The sequence below is a fragment of the Bubalus bubalis genome, chromosome 16 (assembly GCF_019923935.1).
Source record: "Bubalus bubalis isolate 160015118507 breed Murrah chromosome 16, NDDB_SH_1, whole genome shotgun sequence".
Taxonomy (NCBI): Eukaryota; Metazoa; Chordata; class Mammalia; order Artiodactyla; family Bovidae; genus Bubalus; species Bubalus bubalis.
This window is the reverse complement of record NC_059172.1, coordinates 33042576-33051996: the sequence shown is the minus strand read 5'-3', so window position 1 is coordinate 33051996 and position 9421 is coordinate 33042576. Positions and strand designations below refer to the sequence as shown.

Sequence of the window (9421 nt, the reverse complement as noted above, 5' to 3'; positions counted from 1 at the left end):
CCTGATGCAAAAAACTGACTCGTTGGAAAAGACCCTGATGCTGGGGAAGATTGAAGGCAGGAGGAGAAGGGGACCACAGAGGATGAGATGGTTGGATGCCATCACCAACTCAATGGGCATGAGTTTGAGCAAGCTTAGGGAGTTGGTGATGGACAGGGAAGCCTGGCCTGCTGCAGTCCATGGAGTTGCAGAGTTGGATATGATTGAGTGACTGAACTGAACTGAAGGGATTCTAAGTCTTCTCTGGCACCACAATTCAAAAGCATCAATTCTTTAGCACTCACCCTTCTTTATGGTCCAGTTCAGTTCAGTTGCTCAGTCGTGTCTGACTCTTTGTGACCCCATGAACCGCAGCACACCAGACCTCCCTGTCCATTACCAACTCCCAGAGTCTACCCAAACCCATGTCCATTGAGTGGGTGATGCTATCCAACCATCTCATTCTTTCTCATCCCCTTCTCCTCCTGCCCTCAATCTTTCCCAGCATCAGGGTCTTTTCCAATGAGTCAGCTCTTCACATCAGGTGGCCAAAGTATTGGAGTTTCAGCTTCAACATCAGTCCTTCTAATGAACACCCAGGACTGATCTTTAGGATGGACTGGTTGGATCTCCTTGCAGTCCAAGGGACTCTCAAGAGTCTTCTCCAACACCACAGTTCAAAAGCATCAGTTCTTTGGCACTCAGCTTTCTCTATAGTCCAACCCTCACATCCATACATGACTACTTGAAAAACCATAGCTTTGACTAGACGGACCTGTGTTGGCCAAGTAATATCTCTGCTTTTTAATATGCTGTCTAGGTTGGTCATAACTTTTCTTCCAAGGAGCAAGTATCTTTGAATTTTATGTCTATAGTAACCATCTGCAGTGATTTTGGAGCCCCCCCCCAAATAAAGTTTGTCACTGTTTCCATTGTTTCCCCATCTATTTGCCATGAAGTGATGGGACCAGATGCCATGATCTTGGTTTTCTGAATGTTGAGTTTTAAGCTTACTTTTTCACTCTCCTCTTTCCCTTTCATCAAGAGGCTCTTTAGTTTTTCTTCACTTTCTGCCATAAGGGTGGTATAATCTGGATATCTGAAGTTATTGATTTCTCCCAGAAATCTTAATTCCAGCTTGTGCTTCATCCAGCCCAGCATTTCTCATGATGTATTCTGCATATAAGTTAAATAAGCAGGGTGACAATATACAGCTTTGACATAGTCCTTTCCTGATTTGGAACCAGTCTGTTGTTCCATGTCCAGTTCTAACTGTTGCTTCTTGACCTGCATACAGATTTCTCAGGAGGCAGGTGAAGTGGTCTGGTATTCCCATCTCTTTCAGAATTTTCCACAGTTTGTTGTGATCCACACAGTCAAAGGCTTTGGCAGAGTCAATAAAGCAGAAGTACATGTTTTTCCGGAACTCTCTTGCTTTTTCTATGATCCAATGGATGTTGGCAATTTGATCTCTGGTTCCTCTGCCTTTTCTAAAACCAGCTTGAACATCTGGAAGTTTACGGTTCACGTATTGCTGAAGCCTGGCTTGGAGAATTTTGAGCATTACTTTACTTGCGTGTGAGATGAGTGCAATTGTGGGGTAGTTTGAGCATTCTTTGGCATTGCCTTTCTTTGGGATTGGAATGAAAACTGACCTTTTCCAGTCCTGTGGCCACTACTGAGTTTTCCAGATTTGCTGGCATATTGAGTGCAGAACTTTCACAGCATCATCTGTTAGGATTTGAAATAGCTCAACTGGAATTCCATCACCTCCATCACCTCCACTAGCTGTGTTCATAGTGATGCTTCCTAAGGCCCACTTGATTTCACATTCCAGTATGTCTGGCTCTAGGTGAGTGATCACACCATTGTGGTTATCTGGGTCATGAAGATCTTTTTTGTATAGTTCTTCTGTGTATTCTTGCCCCCTCTTCTTAATATCTTCTGCTTCTGTTAGGTCCATACCATTTCTGTCCTTTATTGTGCCCATCTTTGCATGAAATGTTCCCTTGGTATCTCTAATTTTCTTGAAGAGATCTTTAGTCTTCCCCGTTCTATTGTTTTCCTCTATTTCTTTGCACTGATCACTGAGGAAGGCTTTCTTATCTCTCCTTGCTATTCTTTGGAACTCTGCATTCAAATGGGTATATTTTTCCTTTTCTCCTTTGCTTTTTGCTTCTCTTTTTTTCTCAGCTATTTGTAAGGCCTCCTCAGACAATCATTTTGCCTTTTTGCATTTTGTCTTCTTGGGGATGGTCTTGATCATGGCCTCCTGTACAATGTCACAAACCTCTGTCCATAGTTCATCAGGCACTCTGTCTATCAGATCTAATCCCTTGAATCTATTTGTCACTTCCACTGTATAGTCATAAGGGATTTGATTTAGATCATACCTGAATGATTTAGTGTTTTCCCTATTTTCTTCAATTTTAGTCTGTATTTTGCAATAAGGAGTTCATGATCTGAGCCACAGTCAGTTCCCGATCTTGTTTTTTCTGACTATATTCTCCATCTTTGGCTGCAAAGAATATAATCAGTCTGGTTTCGGTATTGACCATCTGGTGATGTCCATGTGTAGAGTCTTCTCCTGTGTTGTTGGAAGAGGGTGTTTGCTATGACCAGTGCGTTCTCTTGGCAAAAGTCTGTTAGCCTCTGACCTTCTTTGTTTTGTACTCCAAGGCCAAATTTGCCTGTTACCCAGCTATCTCTTGACTGCCTACTTTTGCATTCCAGTCCCCTATAATGAAAAGGACACGTTTTTTGGAGTTAGTTCTAGAAGGTCTTGTAGGTCTTCATAGAGCAGTTCAACTTCAGCTTCTTCAGCATTCCTGGTCAGGGCATAGACTTGGATTACTATGATATTGAATGGTTTGCCTTCGAAACAAATCATTCTGTTGTTTAAAATTAAAATTACAATGTAAAATTAAAATTATAATGAGGTACCATTTCATATCCACTAGAATAGTTACAATAAATAAGACAGGCAGGAACTTCCCTGGTGGTCCAGTGGTTAAGACTCTATGCTCCTGATGCAGAGGGCCCAGGTTCGATCCCTAGTCAGGGAACTAGATTCCATAGCTAAAAGGTCATATGCTGAAACTAAAGATCCCACATGCTGCAACAAAGATCCTGTGGGCCACAACGAAGACCCAGTACAGTCAAATAAATAAATACTTAGGAAAAAAAAAAAGACAGGCAATGACAAATGTTCACCAAGATGAAGGGAAACTAGAACCAGCCTGTATTGCTAATGGGAATGTGAAATAGTACAGTCCTTTGGAAAACAGTGTGGTAGTTTCTCAAAAAGTTAAGCAAAACCCATTGATTCTACTTCAAAGCAACTACTCAAGAGAAATGAAAAAACAAATCCACAAATGTGGATGTTCATAGCAGCATTATTCATAAAAGCCCCAAACTGAAAATAACTTCAATGTCCATGAACTAGTGAGTAGACAGACAAAATGTGTTGTAGCCATACAACAAAATGCTATTTAGCAATAAAATGTAATGAACTATTAGTACGCGCTACGTTATGGGTGAACCTTAAAAACCTTATGCTAGGTGAAAGTCCATTAGTTCCAGAAAAGACAAACTTAGAGAGACAGAAAGTAGACTAGCGGTAGCCTGGGGCTGGATTTAGGAACAGGGATTAACTATAAATGGGCATAAGGAGGGATGAAAATGTTCTAAAGCTCATTTATGGTGAGGTTGCATCACTCTGGAAAATCATTGTAAGCATTAAATGTGTAAATTTTATGATATGCAAAATGAATAAATACATGGATGAATAAATGAATGATTGCCTATAGAATACACTCCCTTGCAATGGCAGTATATAAGGAATTTTACACATTTCTGAATTTCTTTTAGTGTATTCATGAGGGGATATATTCTAAGGAATTTAGTGGCTGGCACCATAAAAATCTATCATCTGGGCCAAACTCTATTCCATCATGAACTTTGAGAGATTTGTTGGGCCAACGTGGCAATAAAGGAGGGAGTCAATTCTTGGAATAGTTGTAGACGATACCAATGTGGGTGCTTAGGATAGTGGCCCATTGACCAAGAATTTTTTTTAGGGAGAATGTTTATTGTGGTTGGCACAAGTATGGTCTACTAAATTGAGGGTTAGAGACCACAGCCAGGAGAATGAAAAAGGGCTGTATCATATGACTAATCAAAAAAAGAACATGAAGCACATTACCAAAAATACCAACACAATGACCACAATCATACAGCCTTCATCAACTTCCCTAATTCTTTAAAAATGTTTTCTGATTACCTGTTTGTGTCTTGAATCTGTCTCCATAGAAGTCTCCTTCTTTGGGGCTAGAATTTTTCTGGAGATTGCAAGTTCCAAGGCTCTGACAGGTTAAATCATCCAAGCGTTAGTTTATGGTAGTGACATCAGATTCATGAGTCTATTTTCCAGTCAGTCAATTATGGTAGGATCTTTAGAAAAACAAGAGGAGAGAAGAGAAACCGTTGTTAGCAGGAACAAAGATTTGGTCAATCTATTAATTTCCAGTATCAGAATAAAACAGAGAAGAATTTTCACTGGGGTGTAATTTCAGGTTGGTGCAAAAATAATTGCATTTTTTGCATTGGAAATGATGTTAGACAAAAAGCAAATTTGAGCAATTTTTTAATTCAAGTTCAAAATGGGTCATAAAGCAGCAGAGAGAACTTGCAACATCAACAACACATTTGGCCCAGGAATGGCTAATGAACATACAGTGTAGGGGTGGTTCAAGAAGTTTTGCAAAGGAGATGAGAGCCTTGAAGATGAGGAGTGTAGTCACTGGCCACCGGAAGTTGACAACAACCGAGAGCATCATCAAAGTTGATCCTCTCACAACTACATGAGAAGCTGCTGAAGAACTCAACATCGACCATTCTACAGTCATTTGGCATTTGAAGCAAATTGGAAAGATGAAAAAGCTCAATGAGTGGGTGCCTCATGAGCCGACTGCAAATCAAAAAATCATTGTTTTGAAGTGTCCTCTTCTCTTATTCTATGCAACAACAATGAACCATTTCTCCATTGGATTGTGACATGTGAAGCAAAGTGGATTTTATATGACAACCGGTGATGACCAGCTCAGTGCTGGAGTGAGAAGCTCCAAACATGGTTCCTGTGTGGTGGTCTGCTGCCTGTCTGATCCACTACAGTTTCCTGAATCCTGGCAAAATCATGACATCTGAGAAGTATGCTCAGCAAATTGATGAGAGGCGCTGAAAACTGCAGCACCTGCAGCCTGCATTGTTCAACAGAGAGGACCCAATTCTACTCCAGGACATTGCCCAGCCACACATCGCACAACCACGCTTCGAAAGTTGAACAAACTGGGCTAGGAAGTTTTGCCTCATCCGCCATATTCACCTGACCTCCTGCCGACCAACAACCACTTCTTCAAGCATCTTGCCAACTTTTGCAGGGAAAATGTTTCCACAACCAGCAGGAGGTGGAAAATGCTTTCTGGGAGTTCTTTGAATCCTGAAGCACAAATTTTATGCTACAGGAATAAACAAGCTCATTTTTCACTGGCAAAAATATGTTGATTGTGATTGCTCCTATTTTGATTAATTAAGGTGTGTTTAGGCATAGTTATAATGATTTAAACTGCAATTTCTTTTGCACCAACAGAACATGAACCTACTGCTGACTGCTGTATTCCACGAAGTCTCAGTTGATGGCTGTTTTGAGGAGAACATATTATTAGAACCTGGAGAGGGAGAAGTGGACAAGGAGAGTCTGTCTTCTCTGCCAATTTAACCAGCCTGTTTTTTATAATTCCATTTGTCCTTTCTATTTGCCTCAGCTCTATAAATGATGCACAGTGGATGTATTTAGAAATCTTGAGGACCTTACAGCCCATTTTGTAAGTTGTACATGAAAATTACTATCAATAATAGAAGGTCATCTTAAAGAATAAAATCATCCTGGAAATAGATTTGTTGACAATCATCATGCAAACTCTTACTTATGAAAATGAGTGTGCTTTTTACTCATCTGGGCAAGTCCGCAATCACTAAACATTCACAGTCATAATCCATTACCCTGTATAAAAATCCTCTAGAAAAGATGAGTTCTTTTCTTTGCTCTAACATCTTTCTCTACAACATGAACACGATGTACAGGGAAGCTCTCATAATACTGGATTTTAAAACATGGAGCATACCAATTATACCTATTTTTAGCATCCTTCCTTGTCTCCCTTGTCTCCTTCTTTACTTATGAGTGCTGTGCCAAGAGGGAGTAAATTTTTTATGTATTCTAGCAGCTGTCTGGTAAGTTCCAAGATGATTATGGTATAAAATATGTCTTGATAGGTTTATTATTCTGAATTTAGGACCTGATCTTGGAGAAGGGAAACAAACAAAAAAAGTGTTGTCAGGAAATAGCCTCACTCTTGGCTATATTATTAATATGACAGCTATATTTTGTAACTCTCTAAGAGTTTAACTTCTCTAAAAATGAGGGATCCTACTGTTTTGTTATATCATGACCGAAGAGCATGATGCAAGTTAGTACAAAGCCCTCAAAATTAACATGTTTTTTGAAAAGTGAAAGTTCAAATTCAGGGACTTCCCTCGTGGTCCAGTGGTTAAGAATCCACCTTCTAATACAGTGGACCCGGTTCGAGCCCTGGTTGTGGAACCAAGATTTCACATGCAGTGGGGCAACTAAATCGCATTCTGGAACTACTGAGCCCATGTGCTCTAGAGCCCACGAACTGCAACTAAGACCCAACACAGCCAAATAAATATAATAAATATATATTTTTAAAAGTAAGTTCAAGTTTAGATTGGTAAGGATGTAACTTTGCTATACATGCAAAACATATAGGAAAAACTAACTTATTATTCATTTTAACAGTAGACTGTGTACTCAAAGACCATTTTACTTACAAGTGACCAATATTATTTAAAGCTTTATGCTTCTTTAAATAGAAGGAATCTGAAGAAGAACTTCTGGAATGACAGAGTCAGAACATCTGAAAATACACTCCTCCATAAAAGCAGTAACACTGGAAAAACTTGTCAAATCCAACTTTTCCAGAACTCTGGAAATTAACCAAAGCTTTCAAAAATCTAAGGAGAATTTATTCAAGAAAAATTGCTGAATATCACTAGGAACAATGAACTTTGTGGCATTTTTATTTGCTTTTTCCCATCCTCCTCTCCACAACACCACAGTAGTATCCCAAATCGGCAGTCTCACAATTCCTGCTGCTGCTGCTGCTGCTGCTAAGTCGCTTCAGTCGTGTCCGACTCCGTGCAACCCCATAGATGGCAGCACAGGCTCCCCCGTCCCTGGGATTCTCCTGGCAAGAACACTGGAGTGGGTTGCCATTTCCTTCTCCAATCTCACAACTCCACTAACTACAAAAACCAGTGACCTAGCAGCCACTAGAGGGGGCAGAGTGGGTGTGAAACTCCCCAAAAAGCTCTGTTCCAAGAGAACTGTCACTGCTTGACCTGTCTGGAAGCTCTGTGAAGAGCCCCATTCACAGGGCTTGTTTGACTCAGAGCCCACACAGTGAGAAACCCCGTTCCCAGGTATTTGTCTAAACAAGCAACAGCTAATTATTTGACATCCCAGCTTCCTACCAGTTGTGGCAAACAAGAGGTATGATAAAAAAAAAAAAAAAAAAAAAACCTTCAAAGTAATATTAGGGAATGAGAAGCCAAGAGAGAGTTTTGAAAAGCTCTGACATCTACTTGGGAATCCTAAAATTTATGTGCATTTGCAGAACTGTGAGTATGTCCAGGAAATACCGGAGAAGGCACCAGTCCCTTAACTCTGGTGATCTTGAGGCCTTGCTCATGCAGGTAGTGACGAATAAGGCAGAGTAAACTGCTAGAGCATTTGAAGCTTGCCTGAACCAACATACAGAGTCCCTTAGCAAAGAGTAGGAGACATTGCTTCAAGGCATTTAAGGAAAGCTCTGTCCAATCATTGGCTGACAACTGAGCTAACCAGGCAGAAACTTCAGTGACTACCATGTACCAGAACAGACTTTTTAGAAGTAGTCCATGAAAATCAATAAACAAATAAACAGCACTAACAGCAAGCTCTGGTTGAAAAGATATGATTTCTGAAGTTTTCACATACATTGTTTAAAATATCCAGTTTTCAGCAAAAAATGTTGGACATATAAAGAAATATGAAAGCATGTCCCAAGCAAAGAGAAAAAAGTAGTCAATAAAAACTGTCCCTGAGGAAGCCCAGATGTTGGACTTATTAGACAAAGATAAGGTATTAAGATATAATACCTTTAAATCAGGTATTATAAATAAGAACTAGAGGAAATTGGGTCTAAGGAAGTCAAGGAAAATATGAAAATGACATCTCACCAAATACAGAATATCCATGAGATATATATTATTTAAAAAGGAAATAGAAAATTCTGGAGCAGAACAGTACAATAACTGAAATTAAAAATTTACTAGAACTTCCTCAACTTGATAAAGAATATCTACAAAAAGCCCTAGAGCTAACATCATATGTCATAGTGAGAAACTTGAGGCTTTCCCAAGAAGGATGTCTCTTCTTACCACTCCTTTTCAACAGGATACTGGAAATTCTAATCAACGCTTAGGATGAGAAAAGAAATTAAAGCTATACAAGTTAGGGAGGGAGAAATAAGTGTCTTTATTAGTAGATGACATGTTCGCCTATGTAGAAAATCGGCGAGAACTGACCAAAAAACTCCTGGAACTAATAAGTGATTATAACAAAGTTGGAGGATGTAAGGTCAATAAGCAAAAGTCAATCTAGCCTTCCCACATACTAGCAATGAATAGTTCAGGTCCGACTCTTTCCAACCCCATAGACTATACAGTCCATGGGATTCTCCAGGTTGGAATACTGGAGTGGGTAGCCTTTCCCCTCTCCAGGGGATCTTCCCAACCCAGGGATCGAACCCAGGTCTCCCACAGTACAAGTAGATTCTTTACCAGCTGAGCCACGAAGGAAGCCCAATGAACAGTTAGAACTCAAAATTTTAAAAATATATATATTATGTTATGGAACTTCCCCAGTGGTCCAGTGGTTAAGAATCTGCCTGCCAGGGGACACAAGTTCGATCCCTGGTCTGGAAAGATCCCACAGGCCACAGAGCAACTAAGCCCTGGCACTACAGCTATTGAAACCCTCAGGCCTATAGCACGTGCTCCAAAACAAAAGATATCACCGCAATGAGAAGCCTGCACATGGCAACTAGAAAGTAGCTCCTGCTCCTCACAACTAGAGAAAGCCCACAGGCAGCAATGAAAACATAACACAGCTAAAAATAAAATAAATAAATACAATTTTTAAAAGATCAAAACTTATTGGATACAGCTAAAGCATTGTTTAGAGGGAAATCTAGAGCTATAAAAGCCTATATTAAAAAAAAAGATTTAAAATCAGTAACCTAGCCTATTACCTTAAAAA

At 39.8% G+C, this 9421-nt stretch overlaps 1 non-coding gene across 1 annotated transcript; it reads left to right on the top strand.

Moving 5' to 3' along the window:
- The first annotated feature begins 2971 nt into the window (after positions 1–2971).
- Positions 2972–3044, top strand: TRNAR-CCU. Its single transcript has one exon. It is a non-coding gene; the product is annotated as a tRNA-Arg (tRNA).
- The last annotated feature ends 6377 nt before the right edge of the window (positions 3045–9421 follow it).